The 21,527-nt window shown below is 35.5% G+C and overlaps 1 long non-coding RNA gene across 4 annotated transcripts in view; it reads left to right on the top strand.

Moving 5' to 3' along the window:
• The first annotated feature begins 4,093 nt into the window (after window positions 1–4,093).
• The window catches only part of LOC103095848 (uncharacterized), a 65,548-nt gene continuing 48,114 nt past the window's right edge, over window positions 4,094–21,527 (top strand). For 2 of the 4 annotated variants that reach the window (XR_467705.2, XR_467706.2), the window contains exons 1-2: window positions 4,095–4,179; window positions 11,594–11,762. This is a non-coding gene — a long non-coding RNA (uncharacterized LOC103095848). Of the gene's footprint in view, window positions 4,180–11,593; window positions 11,763–21,527 lie in introns of all 4 variants that reach the window. The other 2 variants (XR_008911252.1, XR_008911253.1) reach the window with 2 other exon arrangements.

Here is a 21,527-nt window from a genome sequence, read left to right on the forward strand (position 1 = left end):
TCTTTGAATCAGCAACCCCAAACCCCTTGGGGTGAATTTGGATTACAGATAATGTCTTTTCATAAAATAACTCTAAAGAGTGGAGGGGAAAATGACTTTCAGTTTCATTATATGTAAAATGGAAATAATAATCAACATTCAAGTAGCACTCGAAGGTTTATAGAAAGTACTTTTCTTACAACAATCTTGTAGGTGGTAAAAATAATATGATCCCTATTTCACAGCTGAAGAAACTGGGACTCAAAACATTTTAAGTGACTTGCTTAAGATCATATAGTAAATAAAAGAGGTGAGTTTTGAAGTCATGTTTTCTAATTCTAAATGCAAAATCTTTTCCATTGCCACACTGCCTCCTGGATAGAAGGCTGGCCCCGTTGGAGTCAGAAAGACTAGGGTACACACGTTCCCTTTCTGATACAAGCTAGCTGTGTGATTAGGAGCAAGTCCCTTACCTTCTTAAGATTATAATCATAGACAATTTGCCAGCAACATGACTTTCTACATTGGCAATAAAAAAAAAATTATAACCCTTTCTTTCTGTCTTAGTGACAACTCAAAGAGAGAAGAGCAAGGTAAATGGGATTAAGGAATTTGCTCAGAGTCACAAAGCAGTATCTGAGGTCACATTTGAATCCAGGTCCTCTGGACTTGAACTCAGGTCCTCTAAGCTCCAGACCTGGCTCTTTTCCCCTCGGTGCCACCTAGATGCGCCCTGGAAATGCTTAACACTGAAGAAATTACATGTGTAGACTCCCTTTCATCACCTCCACAAAAAATGCCTTTTCCCACCTACCTTATAGGATTATGGTGTAGGAAGTGCTTTGTTAAACTCAAGGTATTACAAGCATCAGAGTAATTAATGCCATTAAATATTTCCTGGAAGCTTTTTGTCTTTCTTTGTTTGTTGCCCCCTAAAAGGAACCCTGGGGAGACACAATTTGACTCTCTTGACCTTGAGAAGATAGTCAATGGAAGTTAGAAGGTGAAGAAGACCCAATGAGGAACCAATTGTAACCTCATATAATTTTACTGCCCAAGTAACCACATTTGACTGTTCACTTGATATTGCTCCCTTGACACTATTTCCTTTTTTCATCAAATTCACTTTTCTCCATGTAGGTTTTTTCCTGTCAGTAGTTAAAATTTCTAGCCATCAATTGAATGAGCTAACTTTTTTTCCATTGTGAAAAGTTCTTAATCTCAAAAATGAAAAACAAAACAATTTCCCCGATGAATGTGGATCCCATTTTTTAGCACTTTGAAGAGTTTCAGGGCTCTGGTTATGCTAGGTCTTTTGAAAGGAAACTCTCTTATTAAATGCTACATTACCAGCTATGAATCCATATTCTATTATAACTGCTTTCTCTAAGGGAATAAGAAGAATGGTAAATTTTTGCCTTCCCTGGTTGGGAAAGATAACATCAAGTTAAAATCCATTTCCTTTTCATTAATTTTTCATAATTTTCCTTTCTGTATTTGTACTTACATAAAAGCATACTCTTGTATAATCCCAGGTTATTTTTCCTTTGTAGACTATAAATACGAAGCTTTTAGATTTTGTAGTTCTAATTTTGAGACACGAATCCATTATTTGAGGCTGTTCACTGTCTCTTTTGACTCATTCTATGGTGCTAATTGCCATGATAGCTAGACACTGCAAAATTTAACCCCCAAACTTCAAACATGAAGTACATATAATCCCTTTATTCCTTTCACCACTGTTATCATTAGCAGGGTGATTGATGAGGGCTCGAACATGGAGGGTTACACATTCACTGTTATTTGACATATACAAGCGATTTTGATGATTAAGTAAGTCTGGCATATTTTCCTGACTTGCTGATTTGGAGAATCATGAGACTTACCATGTACTTCCACTGCCTACAGAAGTAAACCTAGTGACTACTCTCACTTATTTGTGCCAATTGCATTAGGGTGAAGAAATGCTTTTACACAGGTAGTGAGTGACCTTGTGGGTCCTAAAGTTGACCAGAATGAAGATGATTTTTTAATATATTCTTATAGTAGTAAGAAGTGTCAGACTCAAAGCCAAGGGTCAACAAAACAACCAAGTGCAGCTAAAACAAATTAAAATATAATTGGGAAATGTTTAACAAAATAAACATACAATATAACATAGATGATGTTAATTTATGGTTTACTAAATCATAAATTAACATGGTCTATGTTATATTGAATGTATATATTTTATATAGTTTAAAATCACTTATTTAGAACATCAAATATGGCAATAAACCTTAAATTTGATCTTCAATGCCATATTTCAGAAGCAGTGTGGCATAGTGGATAGAGAGTCACCCTCAGAGTCAAAAAGACTTGTGTTTCAAGTCTATCCCTGAGACATACTGTGGTGCCAATTGCTTAACTGCTCATTTTCCCAGACTGATCTCTTCAAGTTGCAGAGTAGGAGCTGATTTGCATTCATAGGGGAATTTCTACACCTGGGAGCTCCCTTTACGGAAGAAATTACAGGTCTAGTAAAATAAAAATGTCATCTTGAGTGTGGAAAGAAGAGTTCTGGTTATGAGATTTGCCCCATTCAGCAGCCTGACAGCTGACATACTATTCCTTCTTCAACTTGTACTTTCTACAACATTTTCTTGACCTTTCCCCAAGAATACAGCCAGAATATATTAAAACAGTTCAGATCTAGATAAAATAAAGTGGAGGAACCACTATTGTAATTTCTTTGTCATGGAGGAAGAGGACAATGTTCTGTCTTGTGGTGATCAATAACAGGAAATGCCTCCGAAACTATCTACTCCTCTGACAGTAATGATAGATTAGCCTAATGTTCGTACCATCTTTGTGAGTTAAGGATATTCTTTTGGCAACTTCTTCCACTATTTTTATCTGCCTATCAATATCACCTTAGTCTTATCATGGTTGTGTTGCCGCCTGCTAGGTTTTATCCAGGAGCAGAATTTCATCAGTCACCGAGACAACTGCTGCACTGTTTTTTCTGGATTAGATGCACCCAAAAGTATCATTTTAGTCTGGGTGGCATTGAAGGCTTGTTTTTGTTCCTGTATGCTTGGAATCATTGAACTCGATAATTTTGTATTGAGATCAGTTTTCTAATGCCGTAGACTAGTTCAAAGCAGCCACTCACAAGTCTTATTTCTAGCTTTCTTGCAATTGATGAAATAAGAGAAAACTATATTTTAAGTTAGGGTAACATGTAAAAGCATTATCTTAAGAGGATCATGGTGAGCAAGGGTACTTTTGTATGATCACACAGCTAGTCAATCTCAGAAGTGGGCATCCAGGCTCAAGATTTACAGACTCAGAGTCCACCAAAACTCTTATCTACCTTGTCAACCAGATATTTTGGGAAAGGATTGATCAAAATACAGGAAAGAATTATAAATACATTCTGTTTCTAATGAAAGTCAAATAATAGAACTTAAATTAAAGAAAGTTTGGAGATTATTTATCCAAATCATATACACAGGGCAGAAATTCCTTCTGCCAACATTTCTCACTTGGGCTTTGCCTAAACTAGTGATGGGAAGCTTGCTGCCACTCAAGTTAACCCAACACATAGTAGGAATTGACAGAGTTTATGTTTAATTGTTATGAAATGATTTCTTAGGTTGAGTGAATGAAGTATGTCAATTTCACACCCACTTATTAGTCCTAGTATAGCTTTATGGAAAAAATATAAGAAGTCTACTGCATTTTCAGGATGATTCTCCATCAAATATATGAACAAAACTGTCAATGGTTTCTGGACTCAGAATCAGGAAGACCTGAGTTCAAATTCTGGCTCATATACTGCCTATGTGAACAAGTCACCATTTTTCAGAGCTTCAGTTCCCTTCCATATCTATAAAATATGGAGTTGGATCTGATGACATCTTAGGTCCCTTCCAGTTTTAATGCTATGATCCAATAAAATACATCTATTTCCTCAACCATATTTATATGCCCCTTTTCCAGGCTGCCTCTTCCACTTCAACCATTCTCTTCCTTTGATTATTCTTTTCAAGACTATGTATTAGGTCGTTGTTTCTTTAGATGGATTATGGGAGATTTCTGGGTAAGCCTACTGACTGACCAATGAGGTAAGGTAGAATCAGACTCTGTCTCCCTCCTCCCTCTCCCTCCCACTTCAGTTAGTCTCTTCAGTTGGAGTCAAACTGGGATTCAGACTGAGTAAGTTGCCTGAATATCTGATAGATAACTCACTCTCTAAAGTTGTTGGAACAAGGGTTTATTTTAAGGAAGGGGAAGTAAAGGGAAATTGGATAGGAGAGAGGGGTTAGGACTTTCCCTGATCTTAAGTAAATCCTAAACTGAGTAATAAATGTATAAATGTCTTAGATGAGGGATGTGGCTAACAGTTTTAAGGATCTTCTGAGTAAATTCTTGATAATGTAGAGAGAAATCAGTAACCAACAAGGAAAGGGTCTTCTCAGTTCTTCCTCCTTCAAGTGCCAGGAGAAAGAGAGATTTTTCCAGCGGTTTGGGTGTTTCTTTTAACTGCCCTCTCCCAGTCACTTTCTCCTCTGGAGTGCTCCTTGCTGGACAGCTCTTCAAACTTCCATTCATTGCCTCTGTTTGCAGGTTTTTTGCAGTCTTATTCTCTTACACTCTGTTACACAGTTATGACTATCTCTTTTAAAATGTGCCATCCAAAATGTCATCCTTACATGGACTGGGTAGGTGGTCCAGGGGATAAAGTGCTGGATCTGAAGTCAGGAAGACATGAGTTCAAATCTGATCTCAGACACTTGTTAGCTGTGTGACCCCAGGCAAGTTGCTTAACCTCTGTTTTCCCAAAGTTTCTTTATCTGTAAAATGGGGATAATAAGTAGCATGTACCTGGTATAAGGATCAAATGAGATAGCATTTGTAGAGTGTTTAGCACAGTGCCTGGCACATAATAAATGCTTAATAAATGCTCAATAAACAAATAAGTTGTGAGAATCTAAAGTGGTGCATATGCAAGGCAATGGTTGAAGCTATTTTTATTGTAGATTCATCCAGAAAGACTGATATAGAAGGAGCAGAAGAGAAAGGTTTAGATTGAGAGGTGTACCTTCAGACAATGAGAAAAGGAGAGAGTGGAACTAGTGAAGAACAAAAGAAGAAATTAGAGGAAGGAGAAATGGGAGGAGAGCAAAGTATAATAGAAAAATGCATATTTTACATTTATTCATTTTCAGTAGTGTCCAACTCTTCATGATTCCATTTGGCATTTTCTTGAAGAAAGATGCTAGAGTGGTTTGTCATTTACTTCTCTAGCTTATTTTACAAATGAGGCTACTGAGCCAAACAGGGTTAAGTGACTTGCCTAGGGTCATACAACTACTTAGTGTCTGAGGATAGATTTGAATTCAGGAAGAGTAATCTTCCTAACCACTGTGTCACCTAGATACCAAGCATTTGTACAGTGCTTTATACTTTTTAAAAGAATTTGCACGTTGATTTTCATTCTGCGAGGTAAGAAAAGTTGGAATATAAATTTGGTCCTGTGTTATAGATGAGGAAGTTGAGAGTGATTTGTTTAGCAAACATCTTTAGGTAACTGGTTTGTCAGATAGAGAATTAAAATTTTAGTTCTACCGACTTCTGGACCAGTGCTCTTTTAATTTATCCCAGTATTTGTATGATAGCATATACATAAACATGCATATATAAATATATATACAACTATATGTGTATATACACACATATATGCATGTGCTCTTTATGGTAATATATATTAGTATAGTAAAATAATATACTAGTATTTTATATGAGTTAAATTTTAAAATGATATAAATTAGCATATATACTATGTGAGAGCATATCTCATTTTATAGAATTAATTATTTTAAATGATTTGTTATTAGTTCACAAAGTTGCGATTTATTTAGCAAATATTCTTTATTTTTCTCATTAAATACATTTCTATCAAATTAGAAAGTAAACATGCTTTTGAGGAATAATCCATTTTTTCAAGTGAAGCACTTATTATATAGTCAATAGGTTTTCAGTGACATTTAGATAAGTCCTTAATAAATTTCCCAGGTCATAGAAGCATGTTTATTTCTATCTCTTAGATAAATTTCTTAACTTTTTATAGCATGACATAGTAAAAGAGTATCCTAAAGCTCTTTAGGGTTTATTCAATTCCAGAACAATTGTTGTTTTTCAATTTACCAGTATATTTATCTGAACTCATTATTCACTCAGTGAAGGAACAGGTTCACTTGAAGGAAGAATCTCCCAAACAATTTTTTTGGAAGTGGCACAGTGGCTGGAGCAGTTGGAGTGCTAGTCAGCAAGATCTAAGTTCAAATCTGACCTTAGAAACTTAGTAGCTGTGTGACCTGGGGCAAAGTCACTTGAACTCACTTTGCCTTCATTTCTTCAACTTATACAATGAGAATAATAAAAGCACCTACCTTGTAGAACTGTTGTGAGGATCTAATTAGAGAGTATTTGTTAAGTGGCAGCACTGTGCCTGGCGCATAGTAAACACTACATTTATATAACACTTACTTTGTGCCAGACATTGTGTGAGCACTTTACAATGCTATTTATAGCCTGATGAAAATACCCCGAATTTATAGGCTTACCTGGAATCTCTTATGTTTGTTTGAAATACTTTTTTAATTTATTTCATTAAATATTTCCCAAATACACATAATTTTTTAACATTTGAAAAAACTGAGTTCTAATTTCTCTCCCTCTTGCCCTTCCCTGCTCCTGTATTGATTATACATGTGAAATTGTGCAAAACATATTTCCTAATTTAATATGTTGCAAAAGAAAATACAAAGAAATAAAAAAAGAAAAATTAAATTAAAAATATGCTTCAGTCTGCATTCAGAGTTCTTAAGTTCTCTCTCTGGAGGTATATAGTATTTTTCATCATGAGTCCTTTGGATTTGTCTTAATCGGAGTAACTAAGTCTTTTATTGTTCATTATCTTTCCAATATTGCTATTACTGTGACAAGTATGCTGGTTCAGCTCACTTCACTTTGCATGAGTTTATATATGACTTCCCAGGTTTTTGTGAAACCATTCTGCACAAGAGTATTCAGTCACAAACATGCCACAGCTTGTTTAGCCATTTCCTGATTGATGGGCTTGAGTTCCAGTTTTTTGCCACCAGAAAAGAGCTGATATAAATATTGTTAGTACATATAGGTCCTTTCGCCTATTATTTGATCTATTAAATAATCAAATATGTTATTTGATTTGGAATATAGACCTACTAGTGGTATTTTTAAAAATTAAGCTTAATTAATTAATTAAGAATATTTTTCCATGGTGATATGATTCATGCTCTTTCCTTCCCCTCCTTTTACCCCCTCCCATAGCCAATGAGCAATTCCACTGGATTTTACATGTGTCCTTGATCAGAACCTATTTCCATGTTTTTAATATTTGCACTAGGGTGATCGTTTAGAGTTTACATCCCCAATCATATTACCATCAACCCATATGATCAAGCAGTTGTTTTTCTTTTGTGTTTCTGCTCCCATAGTTCTTTCTCTGGATGTGGATAGTGTTTTTTCTCCTAAATCCCTCCAAATTGTCCTGCTTTACTAGTGGTACTGATGGGTCAAAGGGCATGCATAGTTTTATCACTCTTTGGAGCTAGCTCCAAATTGTTCTCTAAGATGGTTGGACTAATTCACAACTCTTCCAAAAATGCATTAGTGTCCCAATTTTTCCATATTCCCTCCAGCATTTGTCATTTTCATTTTCTGTCAAGTTACCTAATCTGATAGACATGAAGTGGTTCCTCAGAGTTGTTTTAATTTGCCAGTTGTGATTTAGAGCATTTTTATGTGACCATTGAAAGCTTTGATTAGTCTGAAAATTGCCTGTTCAGATCATTTGACCATTTGTTAACTGAGAAATTTTCTTTCTCTCTGTCTCTGTCTCTGTCTCTGTCTCTGTCTCTGTCTCTCTCTTTCTTTCTCCTTCTCCCCATCTCTCTCTCAATTTGGCTCAGCTTTCTACATATTTGTGAAATTAAGTCTTTATCAGAAAGATTCTATAAATTTCCCCCTAGTTTTCTATTTTCCTTCTAATTTTAATTGAATTAGTTTTGTTTGTGTAAAAGCTTATTCATTTCATTTCATCTAAATTATCCATTTTACTCACTGTAATCCTCTTCATCTATTGCTTGCTTATAAATGCTTCCTTTATTCATAGATCTGACAGGTACATTTTCCCATGTTCCCTAATTTACTTATGATATCACCTTTTATGGCTAAATCATTTATCCATTTTGATCTTATCTTAGAAAATAGTGTGAGATGTTAGTCCATGGTTAATTTCTGTCAAATTACTTCACAGTTTTCCTAGCAATTTTTGTAAAATGTTGAGTTTTTACTTCAAAAGCTTAGATAATTTGGTTTATCAAATACTAGATTACTGTGGTCACTTAATACTATGTAAGGTGTATGAAATCAGTTCATCCATCACTCTTAGCTAGTAGAAGTCCGTTTTGATGATAATTGCTTTGTAATATATTAATAAATTTGAATTTAGTAGGCTTCTTTCCTTCACATTTTTCCTTTTACATTCTTGATCTATTGTTTTTATATGAATTTTGTTATTTTTTCTATCTCTATGAAATAAAAAAATATTTTGGTGGTGTTTGAATAAGCAAATTAATTTGTTAGAATTTCAAGTTTCATTATATTGGCCTGCAATGCACATGAGCAATTATTATTTCTCTAATTGTTTAGATTTGTCTTTGTATGGAAAGTGTTTTGTAATGGCAGGTAGATTCCCAAGTATTTTATATTGTCTGTCGTTATTTTAAATGGCATTCTATCTCTTTCTCTTGGGTTATATTATTAGTATATAGAAATGCCAATGATTGACACCATCTTATATGCACCCCAAACTGGCAGACCCCCAGAACTAGCTCTGAAAACAGCGGCATGGAAAACCCTGACAGTGAGTTCTTACTCCCAGGTGAGCAGAACCCAACTTTAAAATAAACTTCAAAGTCCAGAAGTAGGTTGGAAGAATGAACAAGCAACAAAAAATGAACTTGACATGAAAATGTAAAAAGCTAACATGGTAGCACAAAAAACCAAGACAAACTTGGAAGACAATAATGTAAAAATAGCTACAAACAAATCCCCAAAGAAAAAGTGTTAAATTGGACACAAGCCCAACATAAATTCCTAGAGTAGTTAAAGAAAAAGAAGAATTGTAGAAGAAAAGTTGGGAAAAGAATGGAGAGTGTTGCAAGATAATTTTGAAAAGAGAATTAATAGCATTTAATCTTAACACATGATGTTCTTCTTGGTATTAGGGACACTATTATGTATTAGGAAAAATCTAATGTACAGAGTTCCCAAGTGCCAGCTAGAAAAATCTCCCTCAAAAAAGTGATGATCTATATTATTGAAATCTCTCATTCTTTATACTTCTTGGTTAGATCCAGATATGTGTCTCTTTTTGTCCCACCCCCTCAAAACAGAATATTAGAATCTTTAAGATACTAGCAGCCACTCAATTCTATCTGAAGCATGAATCTTTTTTATAATATGCCTGAAAAATCACTGACTAGCCTTTGCTAATTAATATATGTCTAATTATAGGAAACTGACATTACAGAAAATAATTCATTTCACTTTGGGGCAGTTCCAAATACTCTTCCTTATGCAGATCTGACTTCTTTGTCCTCAGAACTTCTATTGTCTACTGGTAGTTCTAACCTCTGTGGCCAAACAAAATAAATCAATTTCCTCTTCCACACATCAAGGCTTCATATCTGAAAAAAAAATCCTTCCTGTCTTCTCTTTCTGCTCTCTTTTATGTTGAACATACTAACTTCCTTCAAAGTATTCTTGCATGGCATTGTTTTGAAGCTCATCATCACTGTGATCACCATCCTCTGGACATAGTCTTTGATTGCCAATATCCTTCCTGAAAATGTTCACCAGAATTTAAAACAATATGAGATGTAGTCTTAGTAAGTTAGAGTCTTAGACTAGTAGAACTATAACTACCCTTGTTTTGGACATTGGATTTCCATCAATGTCACCTATGAATCCACTACTGTTTGTCACTTCCATCTTGTAGTTAAGCTTTCAGCTTTTTTTCACAAGTTCCTGTTCAGTCAAGTTTGCTTAACTTGTAATCATGTTTTTGATTTTTTAGTTCAGTTGTAGGACTGACATTTATCCTCTATTGATTTCATCTATTACATTCTCTTCATTATTACTTCGTCCTCTTGAGATCTTTTTGTTGTTGTTATTGTATATCTTGGATCCTGATTCTCATTGAACATATTGACTCTCCTTCCCTGTTTCAAACATATGCACATTTTATGAGTGCCATCTATGATTTTGTACAAGAAATTATTAAACTATTAAATCAAACGAGGCCAAGGACACCTCCTCAGGGCACTATACTAGCTACTGCCTCCTCCACTTTGGCAGCTATCTTTAATCAATACTTTTTTTTATAAGATAAGTTAGTATTTACTTCACTATCATGTCAATAAGCTATGCCAATCTGCAAGTTGTCACTTAATAATAATAAAGACAGCAAGTATGTCTTAAAAAGGATCTCCCTTTCCACTTGTTGCTTCTCGTTTTACGTTTTTCCGCAATCTAGACCAAAATTGCATCTCCAAACTCACTTCTTTTTACTTTAGCTAAAACTGGCTGTCATCTTCCAGTCATGTCATGAATGCTCATGGCCCAGTTTCTATTGGAATAGTATCATACCCTTTCTTCTTTCAAGGTCCAGCTCAAGGGTCAACTCCTCTCCCTTACTCTAGTCCACAGATACTAATCCTATTAGGAATCAAGAGAATATTAATGAAAGGCACTAGCTTAGTAAGTAGAGTAAAGAGGTAGCCTTGGAGTTAGGAAGAATTAGGTTCAAGCCCTGCCTCTGACTCTTTTGGGTTGAGTGACCCTACATAAATAACCTAACCTTTCAGTGACTCAGTTTCTTCATCTGAAAAAGTGATAGGGTTGTACTTGATAACCTTCAAGTTACCTTTCAGTTCAAAGTCAGATCCTTTGATTTTTAGATTACATTTCATTTATACTCTATATACGTCTTGTGTGTGAATATATATATATGTATATATATACACACATATGATCTCTTCTATGATACTGTGAGCTCCTTGAGGGCAGTGACAATAGTTTCTTTCCTTTTTTTTGAGAATCAACTTTATTTATTTCATTTATTTTCCTAATTATATGTAATATAATTAAATTTTCTGAAGTTATATGATCCAAATTATCTCCTTCCCTCCTCCCTCCCAGAGTTGATAAGCAATTCAATCTGGGTTATGCATGTATTATTGTGCAAAACATATTTCTGTATTGTTCATTTTTGTGAGTCAATAGTTTTATAAAACCAAAATCCCCAAATCTATGGCCAAATAGATTGAAGTGAAAAATCGTATGCTTTCATCTGTATTCAGACTCCCCAAAGTTCTTTCTCTGGAGGTAGATAGCATTCTCTTTCACAAGTCCCTCAGAATTGCAGAAGCAATATTTTTGCCTTTTGGGGGGTATCTCTAAGCACTTAGCACAGTGTGTGGCACATAGTAAAAGCTTAATTAAAATTTTTTTTTAACAGACTCTTGACATAGTCTCGGTGCCATGGCAAGTCTTTTTACCTCTAACTCTCTAATAAGACTATAAGTTGCTAAATTCGTGTAACTCCTGCATTGGTGAAGAAAGTATCTGCTGTGGGAATTCTCTATACTTGAGGAAAGCACAGATGTAATCGAAAAGAAAAAAAAAAGGTTGTAAGTCTTTCTATATATAATACACACATTTATATTTATAAATGTATATGTGTATATCTATATATGTGTATACTATCTATCCATCCATCCATCCATCCATCCATCTATCTATCTATCTATCTATCTATCTATCTATCTATCTATCTATCTATCTATCTATCTATCTATCTGTCTGTCTGATCTATTTATCTATCCATCCATCCAATCATCTCTCTCTCTCTCTCTCTCTCTCTCTCTCTCTCTCTCTCTCTCTCTCTCTCTCTCTCTCTCTCTCTCTCTCTCTCCATCTATTAAAAGTTTATTTGTAAAGATCCTTTAATGCAATTTTTGCTTTGATGTCTCATCATTGCATAGAAACAATTCTGAGTTATTGAGTGCTACATTGTGTGTCAGTTTTTATTAAGCTGGAAAAGCATGGTCATGGTAATGATCTGTGTGCTTGTCATCTTACACCCAGAAGTCTTAGCCCCCCAAAATTGTATATAATGTGTTGATTTTCTTTTGGCCATAATAATGAATGAAGATCATCATTTAAAGCCCAGGGAAGTTGTGATCTGTGTTAAAAAAGAATAGGGCAGATTTATTATACTGAAGAAGTCATGGATATTTGAAGTATCGAGGAATTTCAAAATATAAAATTAAATAATGCATAACTTGTACACTGTATTTATAGTCTCTGTTTTCTTTTAAATGTTTCTATCTTGTATTAAGATATTTTTTGGCTGCTGATTCTCTATTTTTTCTTTAAAATATCAATAATTTCAAAATGGTAAATATGGAGAAAATGTTTTACATGATTGTACATATAAAATCTATATCAGAATGTTTATTGTCTTGGGAAGGAGTGAAAGAAGGAAGAGAGAAAATTTGGTACTTACTCTTTCAAAAGATAAATGTTAAAATTGTTTTATATATAATTGCAGAAAAATAAAATATTAAAAAATCTTTAGTGGATTTTAAAATTTTTGCCTTTTTTGTCAAAAGATCTATCAGTTCCACTAATTAACTATGGAAGAAGTTCTATTTTATTACTTTGATGTTCCCCAAGATGCTTTGGTATTATTTAAGAATCTTCTTACTTATTCTTCTTTGACTGTGTCTCAGGTCTTGTAAGCCATGAAGACAAAGTAAGACTTAGGAACTATGTAAAGATTAAGATAGATTTCAAAGCCTCCTTTTCTTTTTATGAATTATGCTACAGGATTGTTGTGAGGAAAGTCAGATGAAAGAATCATATATTTAGAGAAGATAATTTAGAAGTCATTATATCCCTGCAAAGTTAAATGGATGAAAAGTGAAGTGAACAGAACCAGGAGAATATCATACACAGGAACAACAATAATGTATGATCAGCTATGAATGATTTACCCCCTTCCAAATGAAAACAAAACAAGCAAATAAAAAAGAGGACATTATATTCAATAATTTAATTTTATAGATGAGGACACTGAGGTACAGAAAAGTTGAGTGACTTGTTTAGAGTCACATATATAATAAGTGTTTGAAGCAGAATTTGAATCCAAGTCCCCATGATTCTAAGTCAAGTGTCCCTAAATTAAGAATTTCATATGTAAAAAAGTAAGACCATTATTATTATTCAATGGACATTTTTAGGGTAGGACTTCAATATAGATGAGGACACTGAGGTACAGAAAAGTTGAGTGACTTGTTTAGAGTCACATATATAATAAGTGTTTGAAGCAGAATTTGAATCCAAGTCCCCATGATTCTAAGTCAAGTGTGTGAAAAATAGACTCGAATACAGGACTACAATCCCCATGAGCCTTTGCTCCACTTCCCCAGAATGCCTTGTAATCTCACCTGGGCCGAGATCGAGAAGGGATTTAAACGGAGAAAAAGGCTTTTGAGGGCTTTTGGACTTCCGTTTTTGGAGCAGAGGCGTCTCTTCCATGATGTGAGGTTATTTTGTCTAGGCCTCTGGCCTAGGCACATGTTTCTTACTTGTATATTCTTAATCTTTAACCTTTAATAAACCTCTAAAAAATATAGTACTCCTTGCAGAGAGAAACTAATTTCTACCTGCCTCAGTCTCCCCCTCTCCCCTAAATTTTAATCTTTACAGTTTTTGGCGACCACTAGATTGGATGAGAACTTCTCAAAAAATGTTTTTAGCCTAGAGAATTTTTTTAAAGCCACGATTCTCCAAGATACTCTTTAGAAAACCATCTTGATCGGCTCCTGTTTCTGCTCCTGGCCTCTCACCTGGTGCCCGAGCTGCGCTCCGGCTCCCGGCCCGACCCACCCCGGCGGTCTGTCTCTCACCCATCTGGCCTCCTACCCAGACAGCTCATCACCCCAGCCCCAGACCCACAAGCGCGACCCAGACGGCTCATCACCCAGATCCTCGGAGCAGATTGCTGAGGACTCATTGCGACCAGCTGGTAACAGTATTGGCCACGCGGAGGGGAGAGAGGAGAGGGAAAGGAGACCGGGCAATTTTCCCTTAGGCTAAGCCTCCAAGTGGATGGGGGTATTGGCCGCAGGGGTATCAGAGAGGGGAAAGAGAGAAAAGACTAGAGAGAAGAAACAGATCTTTTCAAACAGAAACCTAAAAAACAATGGGTTGTTTAAAAGGATTTTTGACTCTTCTGGCAATTTCATTGATTTTGCCTGCCTGTCTGGGAGCAGACTCAGCCCAAAGATTCAACTTTAACTTTGGGGAGGAAAATGGGTGGCCCAGCGAACTGGAAGCCAGGCCCAGAGACTGGAGGTCTCTAGTTAAAATCTGGCCTCCGATGCTTCCCAGTCATGGGGCCCTGGACGGATCCCTTGAACCCCATAGCCTAGCCCTTACTACTCTACCTTCGGACAATAGACATTTAAATGGATAATTAAAAACAAACAAAAAAAAACCCCAAGGAACTTTGAAGAGACTAAAGGCTACATTCTAAGGCATTTCAGATTCCAATGGTTTATAAACATCTCTGTATTCTATTGCATTTTCTGTTTAAGGTTTAACTTTGTGATTTTAAGTTCATATATTACTGGATTGAATATTATTCTGCTTGAACTGAAGGTTGATTGAATTTATTTTGAATGTACTGAGTTTTGAAATTCTGTTGTGTTTCCCCTATAACTGTTGAAAAAATATTATTGTGAATAAGCCCATATATGAAAAAACAGCTTTTTTCTATTTTGCTGAGGATAGATGGACTTCAGAACTGGTTATAATTGTATTAACAACCTTTGGGATTTTAATGTGCTAAATACCTCAAATGATGTGATTTTAAGGGTTTTTTAAATATGATTTTTGGAATTTTTTTTTAACAGTCTGGTTATTTTTGCCTGCCCCTACCACGAGGTAAGGCCCATTCTAGTAGCTGAAGTGAAATGTATTTTATAACCCCCAACCTTCCCACATGTGAATGGAAGTTGGGCAGTTAATTTCAGGGCATTTGTACCCTTGGGAAAAGCCTCCAAAAGGAGCACCCTTTATTTATACTCTTCAGCTCACTACTTTACTTGCACCAGAATGATATATAGATTTCTTGATTATGTTCTTAACCCAAGATGAGTTTTACTTTGTTTTAAAAAAAAATATGTTTATTACCAAGGTTGAAAGATTGCTACGTTTGTAAAAATTGTGACAAATGTCCATCAATTCATAGGTTTTAAAAATGTCACACAGCAACTTATGTGAAATATGAAAGTGTGTTTGTTTGCTATTGTAATTAATTGGGCTATTGAGAATTTTGGGGAATTTGATATCTACATATTTGTACTACTATATTTTTAAAGATGAAAAAATTGTTAACCTTGTTCAATTCATTTGCCTTCTACTCACAGTGATCATGGCCAGATACAAAGAGGAAATGGATCTCATTTTTTGGTGAGAAAGCCTTGTATTTTATATTTTCTTAACTGACACAGAGTGTCAATGATTATAAGCTATATTTTTGAATTTTTTAAAGCTCTTTTATTATTATATTTTTCTTGCATGTGCAATAAACTTTTCCAGTTTTTTAATTATTTTTTCTCTCCTTTTTTATATTTGAAGCACATGTCACCAGTATTAAGATTTTCTTTAACCTTTTGATTTTTAAGTTTAAGATACATTTGCTAATACATGCCCTAAAAAGCTTGTGACTATAAAAATGATGCCACTAATTATTTAAATAAATTATGGGACTTTGCTTGATGATTCTGTCTGATTCCAGGACAAGAGCTACACACAAGAGCCATTGCACAGAGCCAAAGAAAGGCCAATCTAGGATGGATTGATGCACTTCTAAGCCAATACAAAGGTCTTGAACCTAGTGTGAAGACTCAAGGTTACTATGTTTAACATGTGTTAAGACATAGGCTTTCCTTGTATCTACACTCACTCTGAAGATACTCAAAGATGAGTATCCCCAAAACCTTGGCTCCTACTTGGCTTCTATAATCTGGTCCCCTTTTCTGCCTCTCATAGTGTGGTACCTTTCTGTAGTCCTGGCAATGACTGGGTAAATGCATCATTACTTAGATCATTTTGATTGGGCCCTGATTGAAGGACCTGTTATAGATTTATTTTTCTTCTACTTGGAATTTTTACACATAAGACTTTGATAGTCTATATTTCCATCCAGAAATTTTTCTTTTCTTTTGGATTTTCTGATGTCTTTTTAATATCTCCTGCCAATTGATTCATATACCTCATACCTCAGCCATGCATCCCTAACTGATTCTGAATCTTTCAATCACCCACAACACGGGGGAATGTAAAAAAAAATCATTATTTAAATTGCAAAGTTTAAATTCCTTTTGAGAAGAATTTTAGGTAAAGAAGATGCTACCTCTCTGAATCCAGAACTGAACTGTTGGAGAAGCCACCATGAAGAAGCCTCCAGACCACAAGTTGCACAAAATTGAACTTTGGGTGTGGTTGATTGAACATTTATTTGTATGTATACTTTTATGCCAAAGGGGACTGCCCCCTAACGGCTTTTTGTCAATGTGTTCAGAAATTATTGGTTTTATTCTTTTTTCTCTTATCCTCACACTATTGTAATCTTTTAAGTTGATTTTGTTTTCATGATCCTTTGGAAAAAAATTAATTTTTTTGCAAATGATCACACGGGGGAATGTGAAAAATAGACTCGAATACAGGACTACAATCCCCATGAGCCTTTGCTCCACTTCCCCAGAATGCCTCGTAATCTCACCTGGGCCGAGATCGAGAAGGGATTTAAACGGAGAAAAAGGCTTTTGAGGGCTTTTGGACTTCCGTTTTTGGAGCAGAGGCGTCTCTTCCATGATGTGAGGTTATTTTGTCTAGGCCTCTGGCCTAGGCACATGTTTCTTACTTGTATATTCTTAATCTTTAACCTTTAATAAACCTCTAAAAAATATAGTACTCCTTGCAGAGAGAAACTAATTTCTACCTGCCTCAGTCTCCCCATCTCCCCTAAATTTTAATCTTTACAAGTGTCCCTAAATTAAGAATTTCATATGTAAAAAAGTAAGACCATTATTATTATTCAATGGACATTTTTAGGGTAGGACTTCAATATGAGATAGAGGCCAAGGAGTACCCTCGCTTGAATTTGGAATGTTATTTTAGGGATTGTAAAATACTATTCCAAATGTATTACTTAGTCATTTACTAACTTACTAGATACCAGACACTGTGCTAGGTACCAGGAATACAAAGACAAAAACAAAGTAGTACCTGGTCTCAAGGATCTTTTGTTCTATTGAAGGAAATACTATGTACATAGTAAATGGAACATAAAATGCATACAACATAGAAGGACATTTATAGCTATGGGGAACATGTATTCTTAGAGGAGGTAGAATTTAACATAATCTTTGAAGGAAGCTAATGAATCTAAGAGCTGGAGTTGAAGACCTATAATTAATTCCAAGAATGAGAGTGGGCATATGCAAAGGCTTGGAAGGGGGAGATGGATCATCTTATTCATCACAAAAAATAGCAAGAAGGTCACTATGGACAGAACCCAGAGTACATGAAGAGTTATATGAAATGGTTGCATAAGTAAATTTGAGTCAGATAGGATAGGTTTTTTTTAAAAGAGAGACATGTAATAAATAGATACTGGGGTTGCCTATTGATCAATACTGATGGCTAATAGATTTGTTTGTAAAAAAATAGACTCAAATACAGGACTACAATCCCCACAAGCCTTTGCTCCACTTCCCCAAAATGCTTTGTAATCTCACAGGAATTCTGAGGTGGGCCGAGATCGAGAAAGGATTTAAGCTGGTAGCAAAGGTTTTTGGGGCTCTTTCCCTCTTTTTGGACTTCCGTTTTGGAGCAGACGTGGCTCTTTCCATAATGTAGGTGAGGTCTTGTCTAGGCCTCTGGCCTAGGCATGTTTTCCTTATCCTGTATTTTCTTTAATCCTTAATCCTTAATAAACCTCTAAAAAACATAATACTCCTTGCAGAAAGAAACTAATTTCTACCTGCCTCAGTCTCCCCTAAATTTTAACTGTTACATGTTGTAATAAATAGGTGGTTGTCTGTTGTAATAAAGGGGATACTGAGGTTTCTATTGATTACACTACTGGATGGCAAATGGATCAAGATATTGCCTACCCTCCTCTCTCAAAATGCCACCCATTTTCTACCTACTCCCCCCTGCCTCTTTTCCCCTCTCCCCTTTTAGTCAACTACCTTCTATGTAACTAAAGATGAACTGTGAGGTTTAGAGAAGACACTCTTGTTCTCTTTCTCAAGGAAGGAGGTTTATTGGGGAAGACAAGACAGGATGGAGGATGAGGTAAGAGGGATGAAGGTTTCCCTAATCTATACAATGAGTCAGGAGAGTATTAGGAAAATGGCAGTTCTGTCACAACTGTGACACAGGGACAGTCAGAGAGTTTGGAGGACAAATATTTTTCTTCTTCCTTCTTTTAACCAGACAGCCAGATAATCTCAGCTTGATTAATCCAAGTCCAGAGACACAATTAGCTCTTTAGGTTCAGCCACCAACCTCAGCCACACAAAAACTCCTTCCCTCCCCTCTCAGAAACCAAGAGTCTCTCAGCCTCAGGTCAGAAGCTAAGAGGGGTCCAGTCAGAAGCCTCTTAGCCTGGCTCAAAAGCAAGTCTCCCCTAACTTAGGACAGAAGCTAAGAGGGGTCCAGTCAGCAGCCTCACCACCTAGCCCCAAAAGCAAATCCCTCAGTTCAGCTGCTGGCTTGGCTCCCAACTGTTTCTCCTGGGAACATTCCAAAGTAATGCTACATTTTGATTGACAGATGATGTCCTTTGCATGCACTGCAGATTCTCTCTTTTACAGACAGAGATTTCTATTTTATCTTAGAGGTAAGGGTGGAGCCAGTTGGATTTCTTAAGCAAGGGAGATAGTCAAATCTGTATTGTAGGAATTTCAATATGGTAGCTGTGGAGAGGGTGATTTCCATAGGAGGAAAGCAGAATAAGTGGGTGGGGGTGGCTGTACTAGTCCAAGTAAAGGATGATTAGAGACTTGAGGAAAGTGATGGCCATGAAAGTCATGTCAGTGCTGTTGGGAAATGCTGATTTTTCTTTTATCAAAACTAGGGTAGGGAGGAGAATGGCAGAGTAATGTGTAGTCAGGCCCCTTTTAATTACTTTTTAAAGATTCAGAACATGTAACAACTCAGAAGAGGTTTCAATAACATTTAGTATTTATATTTTAATTTTTACTAGGTTCTAGTATTTTATATTTGTGCTAGGTGCTAATATTTTATCTTTGCAACAACCTTGGGAGGCAGGTGCCATCATCATTCCCAGTTTGGAGATGAAGAAACTTATGTTGACAGGGGTTGAGTGACTTCTCAGGGTTATAGGGCTGGTATGTGTCTGAGACTGGATTGGAACTCATACTTCATTAACTTTAAGTCCAGTTTTCTACATTCTGTGAAGACTAGGCACTTCAATATCCTATATCCTTATGAGAGTTGGGGAAAAGAATAATTTCTATTTGCCAGTAGGAATGAAGAGATAGTAATTAGTTTGCTTTGCATTTGTAGAGATATACAGAAACACAAGGTGCTGTTCTTCTTTGGACTGCCTTCCTCTATAATTTAATAAGATTTAATTTAATAATTTAATTTAATAAGAGCTAATATTCAGTACAAATATTAAGGCAAGGACTGATATATATATATATACATATATATATATATGTATATATATATATATATGGTTCAAAAGCAAACATTCATTAAACAGTGAAAATGTTCTCCCTATGATCAGAACAATATCATAATAACAGCTCATGTTTATAAAGAGCTCTAACGTTTTCAAAATTCTTTAAATGTATGATCTCATTGGTTCTTCTCAACAACCCTGATGTAGGTGCTATTATTATCTCCATTTTACAGATAAGGAAACAAAGTCAGAGAGGCCAAGTGACTTTCCCAGGGTTGCACAGATATTAAACACTTGAGGAAGGACTCAAAACCAAGTTTTCCTCACTCCAAAAGCAGCAAACATCCCTGGTCAGAAGATGTGCCAGTGAATACATAAACAAAATTATCTGCCCTGAGTAACTTTTTATGCATGTCATGGCTAAATGTGGCTACTGTCTTTACTGGCAGTGATCAATGACTGGAAAACCTGGGGAGCTAATGTAGTTATAAATTGTAGGGAGTAGCCTGTAGGCACACCCCTCATAAAGACATAAAGCAGTGGAAAAGTAAATGGAAACTTATCCTCGAGTCTCCCAGATCCAGAGCTCTACCCACTTATGCATCTTCATCTCAGAATACTTACACACTAAACACTGATTTTTGAGAACAAATTATACTATGATATACTTTTCGTCCAATGTTTTGATTTCATGGCAAATATATTTTCATCTTATCAGTGTGTGATCTCTACCCTAATAGTCTTTTTCCTTTTTTTTCCTTTTAAATTAGAGAATACTTGACTCATTGAGTGCTTTCTATATTAGATGATATGGCATCATAGAGAATGCCTTAATGATTTTGATGAGTGGAGGTGTTGTTTAGAAAACCTCCAAACCTAAAGGTTATTTCTAAAACCCATCTGTTGAAAAAGTCACAAAAATTGGTGTAAAAAAGATTCCGTGATCCTTTTTGTGCGTTAAGATAATAAAATATACTACAGTGTCATTAGGATGAATTCATATTTGTGCCAAATCCTAATCATTCTGAGATTTTTTTATGGAATGAATACATTTCTTTCCCAGTTTGGATCCCATCCAGCTTACATAACAAGTGTTTCCAATAAGACAATATTGATTTCTTATGCCTGTTCCCAAAATATGGCAACTCTAGTTTTAATTAAAAGGCTCTTAATTTTTCTTAATGGAAAGAGCTACTTTTGACTTTCCTGCTTTACCTTTCCAACTTCAACAGTTATGCAAAGCAGCTCAAGTCAAAGAATTTTGCACTTGTAAAATAATTTTAGGTAACTATAAAACAATGTAATGACATGAAAAACGAGACAGAAAGGTTTTATATGTAATGGCTTAGCTTCAGTTATGTTCACTGATATCCTGAAAGTGGCATTTTAAAGTAATATTGTATACTTTAGCTGCAAGTATATGTGGCAATAAATTTGAGGCAGCAGTTATCCTTCAGTCAAATAAAATATTGAACACAGCATATCATTTTAAAATGATGTGTAGCTCACCATGTAGAGAGCAAGTTGACAATATGCAGTGATGCTTGCTGACCTCTGCCTGATAAAGGTACAGTTTAACTGGTTTATTGACAGGAAAGATTATTGTAGATCAGAGATACTTAAAAGGATGGTGGTACCATGTCCCTCTATTAAAACAAAC

The sequence above is a fragment of the Monodelphis domestica genome, chromosome 4 (assembly GCF_027887165.1).
Source record: "Monodelphis domestica isolate mMonDom1 chromosome 4, mMonDom1.pri, whole genome shotgun sequence".
Classification (NCBI taxonomy): Eukaryota; Metazoa; Chordata; class Mammalia; order Didelphimorphia; family Didelphidae; genus Monodelphis; species Monodelphis domestica.